The sequence below is a fragment of the Equus quagga genome, chromosome 9 (assembly GCF_021613505.1).
Source record: "Equus quagga isolate Etosha38 chromosome 9, UCLA_HA_Equagga_1.0, whole genome shotgun sequence".
Lineage (NCBI taxonomy): Eukaryota > Metazoa > Chordata > Mammalia > Perissodactyla > Equidae > Equus > Equus quagga.
In genome coordinates, this window is record NC_060275.1 from 89,232,068 (window position 1) to 89,257,523 (window position 25,456).

Here is a 25,456-nt window from a genome sequence, read left to right on the forward strand (position 1 = left end):
CTCATGTCACCTGAGGGCCTGGAGCCCTGGCTGGGCCTCCTCTCTGAGAATCTGTTCCCCCAGTCAAGATTTTGGGTGTGAGGGGGAGAAGGAAGAGCTAGAACACAGCGAACTGATGTTCCCCTCTGTTACAGGCTGAATTGTATCCCCTCAAATTCATATCCTGAAGCCCCAACCCCCAGTACCTCTGAGAGTGACAGCATTTGGAGATAGGGCCTTTAAACAGGCGATTAAGTTAAAATGAGGTCATTAGTATGGGCCCTAATCCAATGTGAACTGATTTCCTTATAAGAAGAAGAAAGCTGGACACACAGAGAGACAGCAAGGGTGTGCACGCACAGAGGAAAGACTGTGTGGGGCACAGCAAGCAGGCAAGCCAAGGAGAGAGGAGATGACCGCAACCAAGGAAAGAGGCCTCAGAAGAAACCAAACCTGCCAACACCTTGATCGTGGACTTCTAGCCTCCAGAATTGTGAGAAAATAAATTTCTGTTGCTTAAGCCGCCCAGTCTGTGACATTTTGTTGTGGCAGCCCTAGCAAACCAATACACCCTCTGGTCTCATTGCTCATGAATTTTCCTCCATTACTTCATAAATGTGTCTCTCTACCCCTCCCTTATTCTAACTCCCTGCTTCCCTCCCTTCCTTCCAAAGATGTTTGGAAAGCACATATTTTGTGCATGCCCTGTCCCAGGAATAGTGCAGTGCCTGGTCATTACCAGTGCCTGCTGCACTGCTAGAAGCTCCATTGCTGCCATGCCCCACTATGTGCTGGGGCCAGACCCACTCTGGGAAGTATTGCCATTGGCTGTTGCTTCTTCAAAATTGCTGGTCTTGTCTCTCATCTGCCGGAGAGATGAGGTTGAGTTCTTTCATTTCTTGCCACCTATTGCAGAGAGAAAAATTCACCCCAAGTATACTAGCGGAAGAGGAGGACTTAAAATGAAGACTCCAGTGTCTCAGACCTTCTCTTCCTATGGTTGGGATTTTACTTCCGCCTCCTTTCTCAAAGAAGTAACTGGAAAAAGCCAGCCTCACATCTATCCAGGTCCAAAGAAACCAACTGCCACCTTTTTTTCAGTTCCTAAGAGACCTGGGTGAGGTTAGGAGGTGGGAGGAAAATGACCGTCACCTACCGTCACTGCTCAGTAGACAGTTTCCAGTAACTGCCCACAACCTCCAAGTGAGCCAATTTTCTAGGTACTTGAAAAATATCCCATTCCTTTGACCCTCACCAGTAACCCAGGCCACTCTCCCAGTCTGGCAGGGGTTGTTAAATCACGACCTCCTGTAGCTCTCTTGGAATCCGATTGCGGAAGAGGAGCCAGCAAGCCCTGGATTGGTTCTGGGCTCACAGATTTCACACTTTGTAAAGGCTGTTACAAAATATCATCTAAAGGCTTACTTAACCTCTGTTTGTTTCCATCAGACGTTTAACTTGGCATCAGGGGTTCTTAGCATGAATTTTATAAAGTAACTTCAGGAGTCCATAGCCCTCAGAATAGTGTGCAATATTGCGTACAGTAGGTCCATTTTTTTTGTTCCAGGAGAAGATTCAGTTTCTCAAAGGCATTCAGGGCCTACCCAACACTATGAATTGTTGATTTTTTAATATTTATGTAGACATGACTTAACCAGAAAATTATGTACTTATTTCTGTCCTTTTCCTATTGTCATGTGTGATCCAGAGTCTAGTTTCACAAAGCTAACCTTGATTGAAACACACGTGGAGCTGCCACATTTGAGCCTGGTGTTTTGGTGTTACCACATATGTTTCAAATCATTAATATAATAAAGATTATGAATATTTCTTTTGGTATTTGTTATTTTTAGATAATTCCCATGGATTTCCAAATGATCCTTTGATGTAATTTAGTTTATCGAAAAAAAAAAAAGATAGTGTTTTCTCACCAGTGTCTTTTGATATGACTCCAGGACTGTTACCAAGATGAAGAGTTTGTCTGAAAGAGTCATTCTGGGAGAGGATGACTCATTTTTTATAAAGATTTCTAGGGTATTTTCTGATTTGCAAGTTTCTGTTTGATTTTTCTATCCTTCTCTGCTTATGTAGCAACTGACATTAGATTTTATAAGGATTTTTAAAAAGGATGTGTATTTGTTAATTTCTTGTTTTCCCATGTGTATGATCAACTACAGACTCCAAATTATTTTTAAGCCAAACCAAACACTTACTGCATAGCCCTGTAAATTGTTTTATTTTCCTATAATGCTTCTGAGCACATGCATCTTATTGAAATAAAATGAGCAGCAGTAATTCAGGTGTAGCAAAGGGCATTGAGAAAGTTTCAGATGGTTGTTAGGACTTTGGGTAGCTTTCAATAAAAAGGATTCTTCAAACTGTTTGGGGGTTGTTTCAAATGGAACATCAGGTTATTTAATCAAACTTTGGATCAGGACTTTGCATCATTTATGAATCTGTGGTAACTTTTTTGTTGTTGTTTGATTCCAATGGTAAATGATCATATTAATATGCTTGTAATAAATAATATGAGGTATGTAAAAGAGATTGGAATATAATTTCAATCCCAGTCATCCCTCAAATTCAGTCTATTTCAGGAAACTTAAGTCTTGCTCTCCTTTACTTATATAAAGGAGGAGGAAATTGGGATGGATAAGGCAACTAGAGTAGAGAATTTAGTGTGGTTGGGTGTTCAGTGGCTTTTCTTAGTAAGGCCTTGTTCTTTCCCAATCTACAAGTATCCATTAGTTGAGGGATTGAGCAATCTCTTAGGGGAAGAAACTCGGGGGAATTGTAGCAGGGATGACCCTTCTCCTTCCCCTGGTCTGGAACTAATCTCCTCTCCAGAGCGTGTGTTAAAATGAACAACCCCAGAGAGTATGTTTAAATAATAAACTGCTTTCTGTTGAGTCCTGTAAGAAGGGAAAAGGGGTTATCTGAATAGAGCCTCTTCTCTGTCTAACTGTGACTATGGATGAGAAGTGGATGAGGAAAGGAGGCAAGGAAAAGGACTCTGGAGGAAACACACTGCTAGGTTCTTCTAGTTTGACCAAAGACAGCAGAGTTGTGGATTTAAAGCGTGCCACCCAGTCCCTTCAGCTTGGCCAACACCAGCCCCTTCTTTAGGAATATCATTAGGCCTCCATATTTCTTCACTTAAATTGCAGAATCCAGGTACGTTCACACCCTCTCTTTGGTTTTCCTTACTACCTGCCTAGGGCTTGCCTTTATCTACTTCTAGGGTTTTCTTTTCCAGCCCTTAATTCTGACTCCAAATTCTTACCAATTTCCCCTCCTCGTTGTCCTGGGTTTTCCCTTTTTGCAGCATTTATCGCTTACTGGGACAGTCTTGTAAAAGACTTTGGGGGACATTTGGGAGTTGGGTAGCAAGAATCCCAACAGAAGGAGATTGTGTCTCTCAGCTACATGATGACAGATGAAAACCATCCCACTAACTGTGCAGTATTAATACAGACCAAATAGAACAAAGTGCCATACAGCTGAGCTGGCTCTGTGAGCAAAGCCTGAGCTGGGCCAACTTACTTGGCTTTTAAAATGACTTGATCTATGTCCATGAAGCCTTATCTTAACAAACGAAAGCACAGAGGAGATTATAAGTTTTCATCTTGTGTTTTTACAGATTTTATTTTTTAATGTTGAAATAGGGCTCTTTGAAAGTTCCCATGGAAAGACCATGTTGTTTGAATGCCTGGTTGATGCTTAGTACTATGAAAAAATTGAGAAGGCATCAATTTTAGATAAGATATCTGAATGCTGATCAAAGGTGGCAGATCTGAGGTGGGAATAATCAGTTGCTGATTGGGCATAATTTAGGAGGAATTGGTAAAATTGTATGTGTTCATCAAAAGTCAGTGAACAGGGGACCTGGATTGCAGTCTAGCTGATGTGGGGTAAATTTCCCCACTCTGGGCTGTAATTTCTTAACCATAAAATGAGGGTTTCCGGCAGAGGTAAAAGCACTGGTTTCTAAAGTTTGAACTCTAAAATCCCATGATTTTAGGACAATTTTATCAAACTTACCTCCCTCATTGGCTTGCCCCAATAACTGAAATTCCACATTTAAAGATTGTTTTGTAAAAGTTATGTTGAAGGCATTTTTCTCTGGGGAGGACAATATATTATGATAATATGAGCTATTAACCACTTAGAAGAAGAATAATTTACCAGATAGTTAGCTGAGGAATGCAGCAAGGTACAGGTAAGGCTTGTGAAAGAATTAGAGTTTATAAAGGATCTTAGCAGGCGATAATGCCTCCATAATCTCTTGGGCCTCAAGGTTGTGGGTGCTAAGGAAGGTGTAGGAGGTTAAGAGATGGAAGGGCCCCAAGGCCAAACCTGCTTTATAGTTTTCCAAAAAGCTGACATGCTGGAAGAAAATGGCTCTTTCTCTGAAGGGTCTGAGACGATGGTATGGCTTAGATGACTCACTTCAAAGGTACAGTGATCAATTCCCATAGCATTTATCTTACGTCCTGGAAGGGAAATATTTTCATTCAAGAAAGTAGATGGGATTTAGAGATGTGTGCTATAAACCCTAAAGGAAGGAAGCAAAAATGCTTACATTTCTGCAATACAATCTATAGGTTGCACAGATTTGAAAATTGAATCCACGTGAAAGTGGCTGAAAAGAAAAATTAAGTTAATCAAATTAATAAATTAATCAAAAATTAATCAAGACAGATAAGCATATCATGCAGCACCTGTGCCAGCAGCACCAGGGAATGGGGAGCAACTCAAAGTGATGTTTTGGCAGGGGGAGGAATCACTTCACTCAGAGTCAAACAGGAGAGCCTGGTGGGCTGTTAGATAGACTGGAATGGAAGCCTCGTTCCCTCCCTCCTAACTGTGTGCATTTCAGCAAGTTGCTTAAACTCTGGGAGACTCAGTTTCATTCTCTGTGAAATTGGATTCACTATCTACCTCTTAGAGTCAGAGAATGAAATAAACAACTTGTAAAAGATGAGACATCACTGGTTGTCAGTAAAGAGTTGTTATGAGTATCATTAGCTGTGAGACTCTATCCTTTGGTGGTCCTGTCACTTTTAAAAAGAAATAAAACCTTTTCCCAGTTATACTAGGTTCATACGAGATTAACGCCCCAAGATCGGCTTTTGCTATTTGCAGTTCACTCTCCTTGCCCTCTTGTCACTGGAAGAGATGAGCCATGAGCAGGATTTGCCAGTGTCTAATGTTCAGGCACAGAGAGTTCCCAGGGCCTGAAATTTTCCGGAAAGGTCTGGAAGACATTTCCCCATCTCACCAGGATCCCTTGGGCACAGGATTCTCTCTCCCTTTATATGCATCAAAAAAGTGCAAAATATGATCTAGTGTCCAATACCTAGGAAATTCTGTCCTGTGATTTATTTAACTCGAAGCAGCAGGATTCTGAAGAACTATGTTGTAGGCTGTGTGCTGTTCAGTACAAGGGAGTCGCGTGTGACAAGGCAAGGATAATACGTGACTTTCCGTTTGTATCCTATGCTGACTTCCAGTGCATTTGTAAGGTTTTGGGAACCAGAGTATGTAAGTGGCACTTTATAAAGTTCCTTATATCATAGACATAAATTGGATTGTGGCTTCCTTTACTTCTGAAGCAACTTACCCTACTCAAAAATGCTTATGCCAAGTGTTACTGACTCATTGCAAGCAGGACATATGATTTGCAGAATGAGATTCTACTGCCTGGCTCACATGATTTTAGCATGCTTTGGTGTGGAGTAAGATTTCCAAGACCAGAGAATTTGGCAAGTACAAGAAGACGAGGTTTTCATTTTAGGTACCCCCTCTCCCGCGTCTCTCCAAGGGTGAGGGAAGTGGTTGGTACACTGACAGATGCTTTGTTACTCTGTGGACATGACATTTCCAGAACTCTTCTTGCTCAGGCTAATAAGATTGCATCTGATTAGTTGTACTTACCCTTTTCGGCTTGTGATTTCCCTTTCACCAAATCATTACTGACCTCAGGAGGAGATGAGCTTCCTCAGTTTCATGTGGAGCATAGAAGTAGGCCAACAAAGAGGAAGGACTTAGAGATATCTTTTTTTACTAATTTAAATTTCAATGTCTCTTGGCAGCAGGGTCTCATCTACAATTCAAGACACTTGGCCTTCCTGGATAAATGTGCCTGGGGCACACTTTCTCCTTTTACTCCTTTCTCACATCCTTCCCTTCCTTGTTTCTATAGCGGGCTGAAACGGTATCCCCCACAAAAGGTGTGTCCATGTGCTAATCCCCAGAACCTGTGAATATGACCTTCTTTGGGAAAAGTGTCTTTGCAGATGTAATTAAGTTAAGGATCTTAAGAGGAGGAGTTTATCCTGGATTATTTGAGTGGACAGAAAATGCAGTTACAGATATCCTTAGAAGAGAGAGACAGTGAGGAGAAGACACATAGAGAAGGAATCCATGTGACCATGAGGCGGAGAGTGGAGCTATGTGACCATCAATCAATGATTGACAAGAGCCCCCAGAAGCTGGAAGAGGCAAGGAAAGATTCTTTCCAAGAGCCTGTGGCAGGAGTGTGGCTCTGCTGACACTTTGGTTTGGGTCTTCTGGCTTCCAGAACTGTGAGAGAACAGATATCTGTTGTTTTAAGCCTCCCAATTTGCAGTAATTTGTTACAGTGGCCTCAGGAAACTACTGCATACAGCTTCTTTTCACTTTCTCTTTTGCCCCATTTCAGTTCTATCCTTTAGCGCACCTGCCCGTTTATGCCCTCCATCAAAATAATCTCAAACTCCCCCGTCCCATCTCTCCCCCTCTGTCTCTCTCATTGTTATATCATTGCTAGGATAAGCATTTGCCAATAATTAATGCTATGCTTGTGATTGGACTTTTGCAAAGTTGATTTGACTATTAGGCCAACTAACCGTGTTTTAAACTTTAATGGACATGCCAATCACTTGGACATTTTGTTAAAAATGGAGATTCCTGCACTCCACCCTAAGATATTTCTGATCTTGTAGTCTGGGATATCCAATATCTGCTTTGTAAACAAGACCCTCAGAGATTCTTATATAGATGGCCATCAATCCACACTCTGGAAAACGTTAAAGTAAGGCAGCAATCCTTTAGTCTGCTATCCAAAACTGACACAGAGTTGTGGTATGGGGTTGTCCGTCCAGAAGCCTGTCACAATCCAGTAAGCGGTGTCTATGCTAAATCCCGGGCCTCTGTTTGTGAAAATATAGGTAACATCAAAAGGATTTAGTTAGATTCACATTTAACAATGCACAGGGGACAATTCAAGGAAACTTGGGCATTTGAACTCAATTGAACTCCCGTGAACCTAACGCCCTTGTCACTTATTCTTCAACGTCTGACTCAAATTTCTTTGTACGTGGGAGGCTTGCTGGTCTAGCTGTCTGCACATAGCAGACTTTATAAGGATAAGTTAGCAGATTTTCCATTTTTTCCCCCATGATGAGCCTAAAACAGTCAAATTGTGGGACTGAAACAAATCAAAGAAAATAGGCAAAACAGATTGCAGAGAAAGACTAATAGTGTAATTAGCAAGCAGAAGAGAAGCAATTTTAAAGAAGTCGCCTTTATAAAAGACAACTCGTTTGGAATAGTTGTAAAAATAGCCACTTGAGAAACTACCACCCATATACCCAGAACCAACGAAACTTCCTCAGCTGTTTTTCATAGAAAAGAAGAGATTGCAAAAGAAAAAGAAAAAAACCCCAAAACTATGTACAAGTAGCTAGTACAGGACAATGCTTCTGGCATTCTAAGTTCTTCAGAAGAAATATACCATAGAAATATTATAAATGTTCTAAACAACCGGGGTCTCTTCTCCTTGTCCTCTCTCAAATCTTTTACATTTCAGAGTCATAGCGCAGGATTTTTTTTTTAATAATTTGTAATTAGGTAGGCTTCTTTGTTAAGTACAATCTGTCCCGCCAGTTACTTAGATGTGCCAAGAGTAGCCATGGCATCCTTGGGCCTTGTAATAGGGAGCAGTAATTAGAACTGGATGAATCCCATTTAACACAGCGGTCCCATGTCAGGCACACACCCTTGTTCTTCAAATTCAGAGAAAAGTTAAATTGCTACAAAAATAAATTCTCTTGAAACATTTGCTCCCTGGACTTGACATTTTGGTGTTTGGATCTTTTGATGTTTAGCACTGAGTACTGAGGAGTAAACAACAATGGGAGCCTTTCTGAGTACCACATGAACACGGTAATTTACAAAGCAGAAGCTGCCAAATGTCTAGCAGTCTCTGTTTAGGCTCTTGGATGGCAAGTCCAACATCCATGGCCCTAGTCTGTTAACTGGGGCTCTGACTTGGTGAAGGTGCATCCATCACATGTGAAGATCTCTTCACATTTAGCAGTGGTTGGACAGTTTACTAACAGAGACTTAGACTTTGTGTGTGTGTGTGTATCTGCGTGTGCGCAGTTTAAAATAACAATTCCAGATGACAATGTGCTTGAGATCTTTAGAGTAAATACCTGCAGAATTAAAAAAATATATATATATATACATATAATGCCAGAGTTGAAAGTGGCCTTAGAATTCTTTTTTTATCCCCCAGCCACTCATTATAGGTTAAAAATAATGATGTCAAGAAAGGCAAAATGGTTTGTTTAAGACTCCGTGGTTTTCTGCCACTCCCCTATTTGAATCCCCAATGAGATTTCAATGACTGTCGCACATTGCTCTACCTTTGCAAACACTTTTTAAAAATGAGGGAGTAGAGAGGGCTGACAATCAGGCTGGAGAGTACAAATGAAGACATTAGCTGGGGCGGAAAGAGCTCTGTCTATCAGGAGGAAGCCACATGGTAATGGCAAGAATGTTCTTTAGCTGCTTGCCCTCCGCCCCCACCCCACCTACCCAGCTGGACTACAGATGTGATTGCTGGTAGAGACAGCCTGCACTGTGTCCAGGGAAGCAGCGCTCTTTGATCTCATCCTCACGCTTGCTCCCATTTACCAAAACAGCTAAGGCTATTTTTATTCCTCCCAAGGGTCAGAAATGCTCACTCTCATTTAAGATAATTTTTTTTGTTTGACGTTGGCAACTGCATGTCAAAGACGAGATAACAAAAATACTTTCAGGAGGGTCAAAATGTAAAAAGGTGAAGCTGTTTCATGACACAGGGAGGGATTCTGACTGCTTTTCCAATGACAGTGAGTCATGAAAACCGAGGGCATACATGAAAAAATAAAGACCATCAGAAAAGCCATCTGAACCTAGTGCTTCATTCAGTACTTTTCTCCATCTTTGGGCCTTTGACTATTTTTTCTCACCAAATGTAAGAAAATAAGGATAGTCTTCCAGAATTGAGAACAAAATATCTTTTCCAAAACATTAGATTATGCAGGCTGACTGGGGATCAAAGCAGTTCTTAACGGGGCACTAGATGGATGATAAACCTCCCCAGAGATGCTTGGATTACTGAGCAAAGAACTTCTTTTTGGCTCCAAAAAAATCTAACTAAATTTCTACTTGAAGTTAAACTCAAGGTCAAGATAACCCAGAATCATCCTGGAATAAGTTAGTTTACTTCCTCCATCAGCTTTTATCTGAAAAGCTTTGAAGAAATTAATAATAATAGATAGCCTATAATTAGTAAATAGGCATTTTAGGAATCCTAAAAGATTTAGGGGACAGGAAGTTTCTTGAAAAAGGAAATTTAGGAAATTAATGGAATCGAGTATCTTCACTTGTAAAGAACTATAATACTATTGAGTATTAAGAAGACAAGAACTGCGTAGAAAAAACACTCAAATTTGGAAAATTTTAGAACGATGGAAAAAGATGAATTAAATTAATCTTGATAACGAAATGGGTGAAACAGCAATAAAAGAGAACACATTATTTTTCTGGGATTGCAGTGCACAGAATACGACAAACATCTGGGAATATCTTCCAGTAAGAGTTCATGGAAAGTATGTGTGCAAAGCAATTGAAGTTATAACAGAAACTCTCATTTACCTGGCACTTGTTATAGACCAGGCTCTGGGTTAAGGGTTTTACAAATGAGGGCTGATTTAGTCTGTAAAACAGGTGAATCAGGTATTTTTGCTCCTATTTTGCAAACAAGAAAATGGAGGTTTAGAAAGGTTATAACAAATCTAAATTCTTAGAACTTTTTAGGGTAAGAACTGGAATTTTACCCCATATCTGTCTAACTCCAAACCTTTTACTTAAACCCCTGGATTGCTCTTTCTCTACCCATTGTTTCCTTTAACAGTCTCTAGCTGAGATTTAAAAATCAATTTAAATGAGATGAAAATTTGCATATTATATGTGAAAATATGCATAGCTTACCATTTAAAAAAATGCTGTCCATCTAAATTTTAGCATTTTCTGGTATAAACATATTTATATGAGATTACCACTTTTTAAAAATGTCATGCTTTTCATCTACATTTAGTGTTTGCTAGCATAAGCATTTTATACCAGACTAGTATTCCATTAGGTTCAAATATTTTCTTTTTCTTTCAGCATATGCCGGTTAGTCACATTAGAAACCTGTTTTTGACATTTACTATTTTACAAGGCCATTATTTGGCACCTAAGTCCTTAAAAGTGATCAGTTCAAGAGCTGACTGTGACTTGGGTAGTTCTTCTGAACAAATGAGGTTGTTATAGCTCCTGTAATTGGCTCAAAAGGAAGCTTATATTTTCTTTACAAGGTGGCAGTTGACACCAGTTGTTTGAAAAATGTCAGTCTGATGAGAAAACTGCTGCTACCTGAAAAATGTAGGCCAAAAACCACAGAGAAGCACTGCTTTTCATATTCCCACAAGGACACAGCTTGAACCAAACAGCTCTTATTTGGCTCTGGTGATGGGGTTTGCGGTTCTCCTTTAAAACCGAAGGTATCCTAACCAACAGCCAATTCTTCACAAAATCTTTTACAGGTTTGCAACCCTGTTGCCTACTCAAGCACATTAGTAAGCAGACAATTACACACGTATGTTATGGTGGAGTAAATGTTAGAAAGATGGGCAATGCTTTGGGGGGTTCAGAGCAGAGGGGAGATGAGTCTCCTGGCGGTACTAAGGAAAGGATCACAAAGGAGGTAGTATTTGCACTGGGTTTGAAAGCTTTGGAGAAACACTTCAGGAGACCAAGGCGCCATGCACCAGAAGAATTTGCTTTTTAGAAGTTTGACTAGATAGCTACTTGTTTTTAAAGTTTTCTAGTGGAAATTAACCTTTATTTGTTTCTTGCACACAGAGAATGTTTTCATCTGCTTTGTTTCCACTTATCCCCACTGAATGTACATTGGGCATATCCAGGCCTCAGCTCTTAGGCCTCTATCGTTCCGTAGGCATCCCAAGCCCCTGGGGAATCAGTGAGGAACAGGTAATGTGAGCAATCTGTGTCAGAACTCAACATATCCTCTTTGCATGCCCTCATTTAGGAGAAAAAGAGGATACACTGGGAGACTGGCCTCAGAAGTTAGCATAATTCAAGTGAAAATGGTATTAAATCATTGACAACAATTTAGCTCTCTGCTAGCTCACTGATGATTCATTAAGTCACTTCTTATCCCAAATCAGGCCACCTGCCTTGATTATAATCAAGCTGTGCCAAATTCCATAATCACTCCCTTAGTTTTCTAGGTCTCAATGGGTTTTCAGGGACTGTAGCAAAGAAGCTGGAGAGTGGGCACTGGATTACAACATTTGCTTAGCTTAGTATCAAAGCCAAGTGATGACTGTATGCCTCTACCCTACCACGACTGGCCAGGGAGATCCTGCGTGCTCACACTATACTCATCTCCTAGGTCATCATGGTACCCTCAATTCTGGACCATGATTTCAAAAGGAGGTTACTGCTATCTCATTAGCCATGAACTTCATTATTTTTTTCTTCTTCTCCCCAAAGCCCCCACCGTACACAGCTGTATATTCTGGTTGTGAGTGCATCTGGTTGTGCTTGAACTTCACTGTTTTTGGGAATTGAAAAGAGAATTATGTAACAGAGGGACGTCAGGCAGTTATTGGTAGCCTATGTAATAAACTTATAATTGGACATTTTCTAAGATAGAAGAAGCAACATTTTCCATTGGTCTAACTTTTCCTGGTGAGACTGTCCTAAGAGATTCTGGAAACAATCAACTGTGATTCTTCACCTGTCTTCTACCGTGTTACATGTGCTTCTATACGCCATACTCTCATGGGTAAATGCAGATTGGAATGGTTAAATTACTACTTAAATAAAATGGATTTTGGATCATGCAAAAATCATGTGTTCTAGTCTTTGAAAACTCATGTGCCACACATCTGTGTATCTCAATATCCCAGTGGAGGAGAACTAAAAGTAAAATTAAAGATTTTGTTCTCTGTCCCCCTTGTGTTTCTGGTCTAAATGGACACAGGTATATTTACAGATGTAGGACGTGTACAATGGCATAAGTAGAGGGAAAGGAGTGGGAAGTGAATAAGAGGACACACTAGGCAGTATGTGTTTTCTGCTTGCCATAAAAGTTCTTGAGAGACTAAAACGTGAGATGGAGGGTATATTGTCGTATGCCTCTTGTTAGGTGTACCCATGGAAGCATTATTGCAGGCATTTACATATGAGGTGTAGTACAATTTTAAAAAGGTGGAAAACTACTACTAAATGAGTCACCTATAAAAGATCATGAACTCAATTAAGAATGAAGTGACACATTAAAGTGAATTTTGTCTTGCTGAATTTGTAACATTCTGGATTTTTCTTCATAAACTATTAGTGGGTCAGACTGGGTCTCTTGTGCTAGCATGTGGAGAACAACTTAATTTCAGGACTTTGAAGAAAAGGACTTTTTCTTTCTATGAAGAAAAGAAGGGATGTTGGAATTACACAAAAATGCAACCTAGAATTTCAACATTGTTTTTGCATTCAGTTAATGGGGATACAGTTTTCTGAAGACTAGTATCTCCAAATATGTGGTCTTTTGAGAAAGAGCTCCACTATGTCATCTATAGTTTTTGAGATGTTTTAAAAGATACAATTAGCAAGTTTTTTCATAGTTTTTTTGTTTGGTTTTAGTTACTCTGAGGACAAGCTTATTTTCCTGTTTCAATATGTATGCATGTTTACAAAGGCCATAACCAGTATCACATAAATACTAAGAGAATTGGAGTTGAGAGTCATGAAACCTGGATTTTATTCGTAAATAAATTTATCAAATATGTAGTGAGCCCTTACTAACTTCTAAGTTGTGGAAACAAAGATGGATCAGAACAGTTCTTGTCTTCAGAGGAAGGATAACCTTGAATGAGGTGGGTGGATGTGTCAGAAAAAACCCTCACAATTACTTCACAGAGAAATAGAAACTATTAGATGAGGAGTCTCTTGCTATTTGCTACCAAATCAACAAAAACACTTCCATCCATCCCCAACTTCTTTTCTTCCCTGTGCTTATATTAGAGTGGTTTCCCCTTCTTTCATCTCCTACACAAGGTTTCTCCTTTCAATCTTGGCTCCCTCTGCCTTCCAAAGAAACTTACCTTGTTGGTTTTACTGCACTTCCTTGAATATTAACACTGTGTCTCTTGATATTCTTATTGGCAGCAATTAATTGTTCTTGGGTCCATTCACCTCTTTAAAAAACACACTTCATCCATTTCATCCCACATATTCTCCCAAATATCATCCTCACTTCCCCTATTTCTCAGTCTGCCTCTCAAAAGAGTTGGGTCTACCTGCAACTTCTATTTCCTCAACTCTCAACTGACTCCTTAACCTGTTCCAATATGACTCTTGCTAAGGTCACCAATCACCTTCATGTTGCTAAATGCAATAGAACTTTTTGGTTATTTTTAAATGTCTCAGTAATAATCCGACATCATTGACTACTTTCCTTTTATTGAAATGATCTCTTTCTTGGTTATTGGGGTAACCTATCCTCCTGGGTTTTCCTCCTACTTCTTTGGCATTTCATCTCTCATCTTCATTGGGGGCACAGTCTCCTCACATTAACCATTAATTATTGGAGTTCCTGAAATCTCATTTGTAGGCCTTTTCCTTTTCTTATTCTATACTCTCATCTTAGGAAATCTTCCCTTCATCTATGGCATCAATTACCATGTGCCTACATGCTGATGGCTCCCAGATTTGTTTCTCCAGCCCCAGACCTTTTCTCTGACCATCATCCACACATTTAGGGATGACCCAAATGTAGGCATCAACTTGTCACCTCCCTCTATCCCCCAACATAAATCCAATTTATTATCTAGCTCATTTATAAATTGATATTAATACTATAATATTTCTTTGTCCGAGTTGATTTATATCACCCGAACCTTAGTTCAAGTTGCCATTTTTTCCCTGCCTGGACCACTATAATTATTGCCTCACTATTTTCAGTAAATATATATTAAACAGGATGTGCAATGGGACTTTTATAATTGTTTTGGAATTTTTGCCAAAACCCCAAAGCTGAGAAAAATAGGTGAAAGTTACTCCTTAATTCTAATGTGCTGGCTGTTATCTTATAATTTGTTAGATAATCAACTCTGTGATGCCATCCAGCTTACATAAGAGAATTCTGGAGTTTACTGAGAAATTCAAAGATGAAGATAGTGTTTCCAGGACCCAGGTACCCTCAGTATGAGGACATTTCCCTTAGTTTTCGGGGTTCATAAATTCTGTTTATTCATTGGACAGTGATATTATAGATTATTAAACAACATCATGGTTATTTTAGAGCTAATTTTATTTGTTTATTTCTCACCTCAGACTCTTGCTTTCCTTCTGACTGTAGGCTCTATCTGCTCCTTGGAGTGGAAGTTTTGTTGTATTCTAGCTTCTAAAATATTTCTTTACAGAGATTAGCATGCCTTTACAGGCAAAATTCTGTAGCCCTTCTTCACCTTACAGTTCCTATACCTTCCAAAAATGATGTCAAGTATTCACTTTTTAACTATAATGTGTATGTGAGATCATGAAAGCAGCCAATGGGGAAAAATTCATCTTGCGATTTCAATTCCTCTGTACATGGTCTATCTTTGGCACTTTGACCATAGGAAGTGCCCACTCAGCTTGTTTTCCAGCAAACTATAATTTTCCAGAATTATCCAACAATTATACAGTTTTAAAAGTCGTGTGGGAAATACATCTCTTCTGTGCTTAATTGCATTTTTGTTGTGGTTACTGATTGTTTGACAACATCAGCACATTCTTCTGTCATCTATCTTCCCAGCATAGCCTCCATAGTGAACCTACATTCTCAATTCCCCAAAACTCACCTAGATAAAAGGGAAAAATGGGATACACTGAGAAAGCACAAAAAGATAGGAATTTAATGCTGATTCTTTCAGATAGCCTGATCTTTTTGATCTTCTCTAGCAAGTGAATTGGCATTTGGTATCCAACTGTTTCAAAAAGTACAAGTACCAAAGACATCTGCAGATGTGGGAAGTTGTAAAATGATTGTACATGCAATTTTTTGCAATGGAAGATGGTTCATAAATTCTAATAAAATACAGGATGGAGTGTATTTTCCTGAACTATATCACATTTATGAGGGTCTGTTTGATGAATTGGACCATGTAGAGTGCATTGCAAGAGACAATGGAGAATACCTTGCAAGTGTCATTGTGGTAACATAAAGGTTTTGCTGGAAGCACACAAAAATTAAAACTCTTAAAGAATTATTTTTGTTTTCTATGAAACTCATTGCATGATGGTTTTAAACTTCAGAACAGGGCAGGGAGGTAAACAAGAGAAGGTACTGGCACATAGCATGGCAAAAAATGTTGCCTGAATAAGATGCATCAAATTACAGCTTACTTAATTTTAAGTAATTCAGAGATGAGTCAGTATGAAATGTCAACAAATGATTTATTTTGAAGTCTTTCATTATTTAAAAGTGCCAATTGAAATCTATAGAACAGTAGATTTTTAGGACAAAGAAAATCATTTCATCAGTTAGGTTTTGCTCCTATTGAAGAAAGAACTATAGAGACGATTTCTATTAATATTTTAAAATAACATTTATGTTCTTGTTATTTGTAACTCCAGCTAGGTTATACTTCAAACATAATCTCTATAAACTATTTAGCTCATGCCAGTTGCACAGTTAGCTATTAACTAGAGATTTCACACAGCATAATAAAACCAAATAATAACTCATATCTGGAAGGAGAGGGAAAATCCTTCTTTTTATCAATCAGCAAAGAAATTTAGGGTGAGGTAATATGTTTTTAACCTGAATTATTTAGATAATTGGGGATTTAAAAATTAATTTGTAAGACTTCAGTGAAAATGGCAGATTAGAGACTTTTGAAAACCTTCTCCTCCATAAAAGCAGTGAGAAAACTGGCAAAAATTGTCAGAATCAAAATTTTCAGAACTCTGGAAATTAATGAAAGGCTTGTAGCAATCTGGAGTGCATTTATTCAAAAAAGTGGCTGAATTTCAGCAAAAACAGAGAGCTTCATGATGTTTTAACTTGGCATAGTCCTGTGCCCTGGTCTCCAGCTCTGTGATAGCCTTGGAAACCAACAGTCTACAGCAATAGTGAAAAACCAGCAGCCTGGCAGCAACTGCAAGAAGTATATGGGAATTGGATCTCCTTCAAAGACCAATTGCCAGAGCACTGTCTTTGTGTGCCCTATTTGGTGGTTCACTGGGAGATGCCCCCTTGCAAGACTGTCTTTATGTGAACTCAGTCAGAGATCATAAGTACAAAAAAGCGTCTTCTTTGAGGCTGTTTGTCAAAAACAATTACAGGAAATTGCTTAACTTCACAGCTGCCCAAGGTAGTGGATAACTCTTGGGGCAAATAGTAGACTAACCATACAACCAAAAAAAAAAAAAATCATGAGAATAAGATTTACATAGGGGCTTTGAAAAGCACTAACGTTTCTGAGAGTCTATAAGGCCACATGCATGCATAAAGATGTGAGTATGCTCAGAAATGACCCAAGAAGGCCATAAGTTTTTACCTCTGGTTGATTTTGAGGCTCTGTGCAAGCAGGAAGTGAAGGCTAAGGCAGAGTTATCAACTGCCTTGCTAAATGTTGAAAGGTATTACTGCAGCTTAGTGAGGACTGGAGCCATAACGAAGGAGTCATCCAGGAGGAGCTTTAGCTTCCCATTAGCCAAACCTAGTTGGAAGCCAGTTGGTAAAGGAACCTAAGATTGGTCCAAATTGAAGACAGGAGAACTCATTAAGGTAAGTTTAGCTCTTGCCTGAGGGCATATGTCAATTAAGAGGAAATAATGACAAAGTTTCTCTTAGAAGATTGTTGAGTCTCAGTGGAAATAATCAAAGCTCACAGAGAAACAAAATGATTGATGGCCGACAGAGATAGGATTGGCAGGGAGGGAATTAGCTGCAAATAGACATAAGGAAGTTTTGGGGGAAAGGGAAATATTTTATATCTTGATTATGGTGTTGGTTAAATAATTGTATATTTGTCAAAACTCATTCAACTATACATTTAAAATGGGTAAATGTTATTGTATAGAAATATGTCTCAATAACTTAGACTTAAAAACAAATGCCTCCTCAATAAGGCGAAGACAAACCACCCAACTGAAAACGAGCCAAGAAATAAAAAGGCAATTTACAGAAGAAAGAACTTTTATGGCTCTCCCTCAACCACCAAAAATAAGGTGCTCAAACCCTAGAATCACTTGTAAAATTTAACTTTATACAACACTAGATAACATTGCACATACTATTGACAAAAATTTTAAATACGTGTTGTGTAAAATGTGGGGAAATTAAGACTTTAGGGTAGGAATGTCATTTGGGAAAAATACTTAGAAAACAATGTAAAAGGATCTTGAAAATTATATATGTGGGTTCCATATGAACCAGAAATTCCATTTCTTGGCATATACTATAAAAATTCTGTATCTATACAGTAGGAAACCTAAATAGGGAGCTTACATTAGCCTTGCAGTTCCTCTACTTGCACTTTCTTAAATCTGTGAAAGATCTTAATATGGCTGGTTCTTCTTGTTATCAATGTTAGTGCAAGCATTGCTTCTACTGTGAGGCCTTCCCTAGCTATTGAATCTAAATTAACACTTCTTCCCATCCAGCAGAAGACCAAGGATCTTGTCTGCCTCTTTGTATAAATGGGACTTCTAACAGAGCCTAGTGTATTAGACACTCAACTATTTAATGAGTCTTAATATTACTTGTTAGAGCAAAATGCTGGAAACAAATTAAATGTATATCAATATTGGATACTATTATATAAAATATAAAAATAACCAGAAATTAAAGTGAATGCACTAGGTAAAACCATAGTGCTAAGTAAAATAAATCAAGTTGTCAAATTGTACACTTAGTATTAAACCATTAATGCAAATTAAAAAACAACATCTTCTAGACACTGCTCCTCAAAGTATGTTGTGAGGATCAGTGCAGGTTTGTGAACTGTTTGTTATGGTCCATTATGAGAAATCAGAATGTGTTTAGAAGTTTTACAGCTATCTGATACTGCCACAACATCCAAGTATGCAATCAGTGTATTTGTCTCAATAAACAATGAAGGTATAGACTAGTTTGGCTGAACTCACTAGTGAGTTGCATGTAGCTAAAACTATGTATCAGACATATATGATTGCATCATACATGGTCTGCAACAGATTGTGGAAAACATGAAAATAAAAATAAAATGTGACTTTGGTCCTATTCCTGCCATCCTCCCATGATTGGCCCAACTCAGCACATTGGGCCCTTGCATGAGGAGAAAAATCTGCACACTTTCATCCTTCCTGAAGCGACTGTGGCAGTTCAGAGTGCTCTGTAAGTCACTAATAATTTCAGGAATTTCTGGAGTGACATCAGCATCATGGCAGAGAGAGCTCTTCCCTCAGACTCCCCCTTCTAAAATACAACCAAAAGGACATTAAAACACCAACAGAGGAGAGACACACAACACAGGAGACATCTGGGAGACCCTCGCAGCCATATGGCTGAAGGTGGTGGTGAGGCAGGATGTGCTGGAAGAAGGTGAAGCTGCTCAGCAGGAGCCCTTGGAGAGAGAAGAGCCACAGCTAGAGGAGGGGCACAGTTGGGGAGAGGAGCTCCATTTCCACCTGGTGCTCCAGTCCCATGCTCCAGCCCCATGTTCACCAGGAGAGAGGCACGGCCAGAGAGGGGCTGGTTAGAGGAGCAGCACTACTGAGGAGAGGTGCTCCATTCCCATCTGGAACTCCAGCCCTGCACTCCAGCCCCACATTTGCTGGGAGAGCAGCAAAATGAGAGATGGGCTGGTTAGAGGAGGAGCACAGCTGGGGAGAGGTGCTCCATTCCTACCCTGTGCTCCAGCCCTGTGCTCCAGCCACATGATCTCTGGGAGCAGCACACAGAGAGAGAAGCAGTGGCAGGTGGGGCCCCATGAGCACACAGAGTACCATGCAATAAGAGAAGCATCAGTTGGGGGAGGCATGCAGGTACAAGAAAGTTCTTACCCCACCTGGCACTCCAGTCCTGCTATAACACAGAGCTCCATGCAGAGTGAGAAGCAGAGGCCGGGGGAAGAACAGGGGAAGTAGAGCACCCTTCCACCTGCCCAGTGCTCCAGATCTGCCATCAGCCAGAGCATCACACAGTGAGAAAAGCAGCCAGTAGCCAGAGCTAGGGAGCCCCAGATCATGCTGGGCCCAGAATACAGAGTGCCTCATCCTCACCCAGTGGAGGCACGTGGCAGCAGCAACCAGATAATAATGCCATGTAGAGGCAAAAATCCACACCATCAAGCAGTATGAGAAAGTATATTAAATCTACAGAACAGAAGGAAAACGACAAGTACCCAGAAACCAACCATGAAGACACAGAAATCCATAAGCTAAATGACAAAGAATTCAAAATAGCTATCATAAAAAAACCTCAACGAGTTACAAGAAAACACAGAAAGACAAATTAACGAATTCAGGAGCTTCTTCACAAAAGAGATTGAAACTTTAAAGAAGAACCAGTCAGAACTGTTGGAGATAGAAAACACAATGGATGAGATTAAAAACATCTGGATTCCTCAAACAGCAAGACTGACAATATGGAAGACCGAATTAGCAATTAAGAAGACAATACTTTAGAAATGCTTCAGAGGGAGGAGAAGAGAGAACTAAGACTAAAAAGAAGTGAAGAGGCTCTAAATGAAATATCTGACTCAATTAGGAAATGCAACATGAGGATTATAGATATTCAAGAGGGAGAAGAGAAGGAGAATGGAACAGAAATCTTGTTCAAAGAAATAATAGTGGAGAATTTTCCAAACCTGGAGAAGGAGATGAGATGGAAATCCACATGAAAGAGGCTATGAGAACTCCCAATTATGTTAATGTATAAAGACCTACTGTAAGGCATATAGCAGTAAAGCTGGCAAAAATCACTGACAAAGAAAAAATATTAAGGGCAGCAAGGCAGAAGAAAATAACTTACAAAGGAATTCCATCAGGCTCTCAGTGGATGTCTCAGCAGAAACCTTATAGGCTAAGAGAGAGTGGAATGATATATTCAAAATCCTGAAAGACAAAAACTTCCATCCAAGAATATGCTATCCAGCAAAAATCTGCTTCATATATAATGGAGAAATAAAAACTTTCCCAGATAAACCAAAGCTAAGAGAGTTCATTGCCACAAGACCCTCACTACAAGAAATACTCAAGAAGGCTGTCATACTTGAAAGGAAAAAAAAAGACAAAACAAGAAAGGAGCTATAAAGCCCTGAGCAAGGAGATGAATAGGTAGGCAACAATCAGAAATTGGCAGCTCTCTACCAGATAAGGTTGGTAAACACTTAACTCTTACATCAAGGATAAAGAAAAGGAAAACACCAAAATAAAAATTATGTCATCACCTTAACCACAAACTCACAACACAAGGTGGAATAAGATATGACAAAAATAACTTAGAAGTAGAAGAGGAAAGGGATGGAATCAGTATAGTCTAAGGAAATAAGAGGCAATCAGAAAATGGACTATCTCATCTTTGAGACTTTTTATATGAACCTAAAGTAACCACTAAACAAATAATTAGAACAGAGACATATATAATAAACAAGGAGAAAATGAAGAAAATCAACACAGAAAACTACCTAATCAAATTGGTAGCCCAATATACAAGGGACAAGAAACAAAAGCTATGCAGAAGATCCAGAAAACGTGCAATAAGATGGTAGTATTAAGCCCTCATATATCAATAATCACTCTAAATGTTAATGGACTGAATTCTCCAATCAAAAGACACAGAGTAGCAGGATGGATTAAAGAACAAGAACCAACAATATGCTGCCTCCAGGAAACACATCTCAGCTCTAAAGGCAAACATAGGCTCAGAGTGAAGGGAGGGAAGATGATACTGCAAGTTAAAGGCAAACAAAAGAAAGCAGGTGTTGCCATACCTATATCAGACAAAGTAGACTTCAAGATAAAACAGGTAAAGAGTAACATAGAGGGGCGGTATATAATGATAAAAGGAACTCTCCAGCAAGAAGACATAACACCTATAAACATATATGCACCCGACACAGGAGAAACCAAAGTACATAAAGCAACTAATAACAAACCTAAAAGGAGATATTACTAACAACACAATAATAGTAGGGGACTTCAACACTCCACTTCAATGGATAGATCACCCAGACCAAAAGTCAACAGAGAGATAGTGGAATTAAATGAAAAATTAGACCAGATGAACTTACTTGATGTATATAGAGAGTACTCCATCCAAAAACAGCAGAGTATACATTCTTCTCAAGTGAGCATGGATCATTCTCAAGGATAGACAATATGTTGGGAAACAAGGCAAACCTCAATAAACTTAAGAAAATTGAAATGGTATCTCCTGTCTTCTCTGACCATCATGCTATGAAACTAGAAATCAACTACAAGAGAAGAGCAGGGAAAGGAACAAAAATGTGGAGACTAAACAACATGCTACTGAACAACCAATGGGTTGTTGAAGAAATAAAAGGAGAAAACAAAAAATATTTGGAGACAAATGAGAATGAAAACACACCACACAAACTTATATGGGATGCAGCAAAAGAGGTCCTAAGAGGGCAATGTATAGCAATACAGGTCCATATTAGCAAACAAGAAGTAGCTCAAATAAACAATCTTAAACTATGCCTAGCAGAATTAGAAAAAGAAGAACAAACAAAGTCCAACGTCAGCAGAAGGAGGGAAATAATAAAAATTAGAGCAGAAATAAATGAAATTGAAACCAAAAGAAACAGTAGAAAGGATCAATGAAACAAAGAGCTTATTCGTTGAGAAGATAAACAAAACTGACAAACACTTAGCCAGACTCACTAAAAAAAAAGAGAGAGGGCTCAAATAAATAAAATTAGAAATGAAAGAGGAGAAATTACGATGGATATCACAGAAATACAAAAAATTATAAGAGAATATTATGAAAAACTGTATGCCAACAAACTGGACAATCTAGAAGAAATGGATAAATTCTTACAACCTCCCAAGACTGAATCAAGAAGAAATAGAGAATCTGAATAGACCAATCACAAGTAAAGAGATTGAAACAGTTATCAAAAACCTCCCCCAAAATAAAAGTCCAGGACCAGATGGCTTCTCAGGAGAATTATACCAAACATTCAAAGAAGATTTATTACCCATTATTGTCAAACTATTCCAAAAAATTGAGGAAGATGGAAATATTCTTAACACATTCTATGAGGCCAATATCATTCTGATACCAAAGCCAGATAAAGACAACACAAAGAGGGAAAATTACAGGCCAATATCATTGATGAACATAGATGCAAAAGTCCTGAACAAAATATTGGCAAACCGAATACAGCAATATATTAAAAAGACCACACACCATGATCAAGTGGGATTCATACCAGGGACACAAGGATGGTTCAACATCTGCAAGTCAATCAGTGTGATACACCACATTAACAAAATGATGAACATAAACCACATGATCATCTCCATAGATGCAGAGAAAGCATTTGACAAGGTCCAACATCCATTCATGATAAAAACTCTCAATAAAATCAGTATAGAAGGAAAGTACCTCAACATGATAAAGGCCATATATGAGAAACCCACAGCCAACATCACATTCAATGGGGAAAAGCTGAAAGCCATCCCTCTGAGAACAGGAACAAGACAAGGGTGCCCACTCTCACCACTCTTATTCAACATAGTACTAGAGGTTTTGGCCAAAGCAATTAGACAAGAAAAATAAATAAAAGGAATCCAAATAGGCAATGAAGAAGTGAAACTCTCACTGTTTTCATATGACCTGATTTTATATATAGAAAACCCTAAAGAATCCACCAGAAAACTATTAGAAATAATCAAGAACCACAGCAAAATTGCAGGGCACAAAGTCAACTTACAAAAATCAGTAGCATTTCTATACTCAAATAATGAACTAACAGAACAAGAACTCAAGAATACAATTCTATTTACAATCTCAAGAAAAAGAATAAAATATCTAGGAATAAATTTAACCAAGGAGGTGAAAGATCTATACAAAGAAAACTATAAGACATTACTGAAAGATATCAATACTGACATAAAGAAATGGAAAGATATTCCATGCATACGGATTGGAAGAATAAACATAATTAAAATATCTATACTATCTAAAGCAATCTACAGATTCAATGCCATCCCAATCAGAATCCCACTGGCATTCTTCACAGAAAGAGAACAAAGAATCTTAAAATTCATATGGGGCAACAAAAGATCCTGAATAGACAAAGCAATCCTGAAAAACAGGAACAAAGCTGGTGGCATCTCAATCCCCGATTCAAAAGGTATTTCAAAGCTATAGTAATAAAAGCAGCATAATCCCAGTACAAGAACAGACACACAGATAAATGGAACAGAGTTGAAGGCCCAGAAATAAAACCACACATCTATGGACAGCCAATCTTTGACAAAGGAGCCAAGAACATATACAGGAGAAAGGAAAGCCTCTTCAATAAATGGTTCTGGGAAAACTGGACAGCCACATGCAAAAGAATGAAAGTAGACCAGTATCTTTCCCCATGTACAAAAATAGACTCAAAATGGACCAAGGACTTTAAGGTAAGTCCTGAAACCATAAAACTCTTGGAAGAGAATATTGGCAGTACACTCTTTGACATCAGACTTAAAAGGATCTTTTTGAATATCATGTCTACTCAGACAAGGGAAACAAAAGGAAAAATAAACAAGTGGAACTTCATCAGACTAAAGAGCTTCTGGAACACAAAAGAAACCAAGATAAAAAATGAAAAAACAACCCACTAAGTGGGAAAAAAATGTTTGCAAATCACATGTCCAATAAGGGGTTAATCTCCATACTGTATAAAGAGTTCACACAAATGAACCACAAAAAAAACAAACAACTCAATCAAAAAGTGGGCAGAAGATATGAACAGACATTTTTGCAAAGAAGATGTACAGATGGCCAATAAGCACATGAAAAGATGCTCAACATCAGGGAAATGCAAATCAAAACTACACTTAGATACCACCATATACCCGTTAGAATGGCTATAATCACCAAGACAAAACCAACAAATGTTGGAGAGGTTGTGCAGAAAAGGGAACCCTTATCCACTGTTGGTGGGAATGCAAACTGGTGCAGCCACTGTGGAAAACGGTATGGAGCGTTCTAAAAATTCAAAAATAAAAATGCCATATGACCCAGCTATCTCACTACTGCGTATTTACCCAAAGAACTTGAAATCAACAATTTAAAGAGACTTATGCACCCCTATGTTCATTGCAGTATTATTCACAATAGCCAAGAGGTGGAAGCAACCCAAGCATCCATTGACGGATGATTGGATAAAGAAGATGTGCTGTGTATATATATACAGTGGAATGCTACTGAGCCATAAAAAAAAGGCAAAATTGTCTCATTCGCAACCACATGGATGAACCTTGATGGCATCATGTTAAGAGAAATAAGCCAGACAGAGACAGACAAACACCATATGATTTCACTCTTATGTGGAATATAAACAAACTTATGGACAAAGAATAAATTAGTGGTTACCAGGGGAAGAGGAGTGGAGGGTGGCACAAGGGTTGAAGGGGCGTACTTGTATGGTGAATGACAAACAATAATGTACAGCTGAAATCTCACTATGTTATAAGCTATTACGACCACAATTAAAAATTAATAATAAAAAGTTTAAAAAATAATAAAATAAAATAAAATGCCTGACCCTTTGCTACATATAGATTGAGAGACATAGCTTCAGACAATATTCTATGGTGTTAATACCTACACATATGTATGAGAAATATGAACACTGGAAAAATACACACTAAATTCATGGCAGTAGTTGTGGGTATGTGCAGGATGAGATGAAGAATGAGACTAGGGACTGGGCATAAATAGGTTTTATGTTTACCTAGAGTGTTTTAATCTATTCCTTCAGATAAAAATAAGGCAAATGTGACAAGCAGTTATTAATCCTGGGTGCAGAGGATATGGGTTTTTATATTGTTATTTATACTTTTATGCATTTATCTCAAAATAAAAGTAACAAAAATCCCCAGA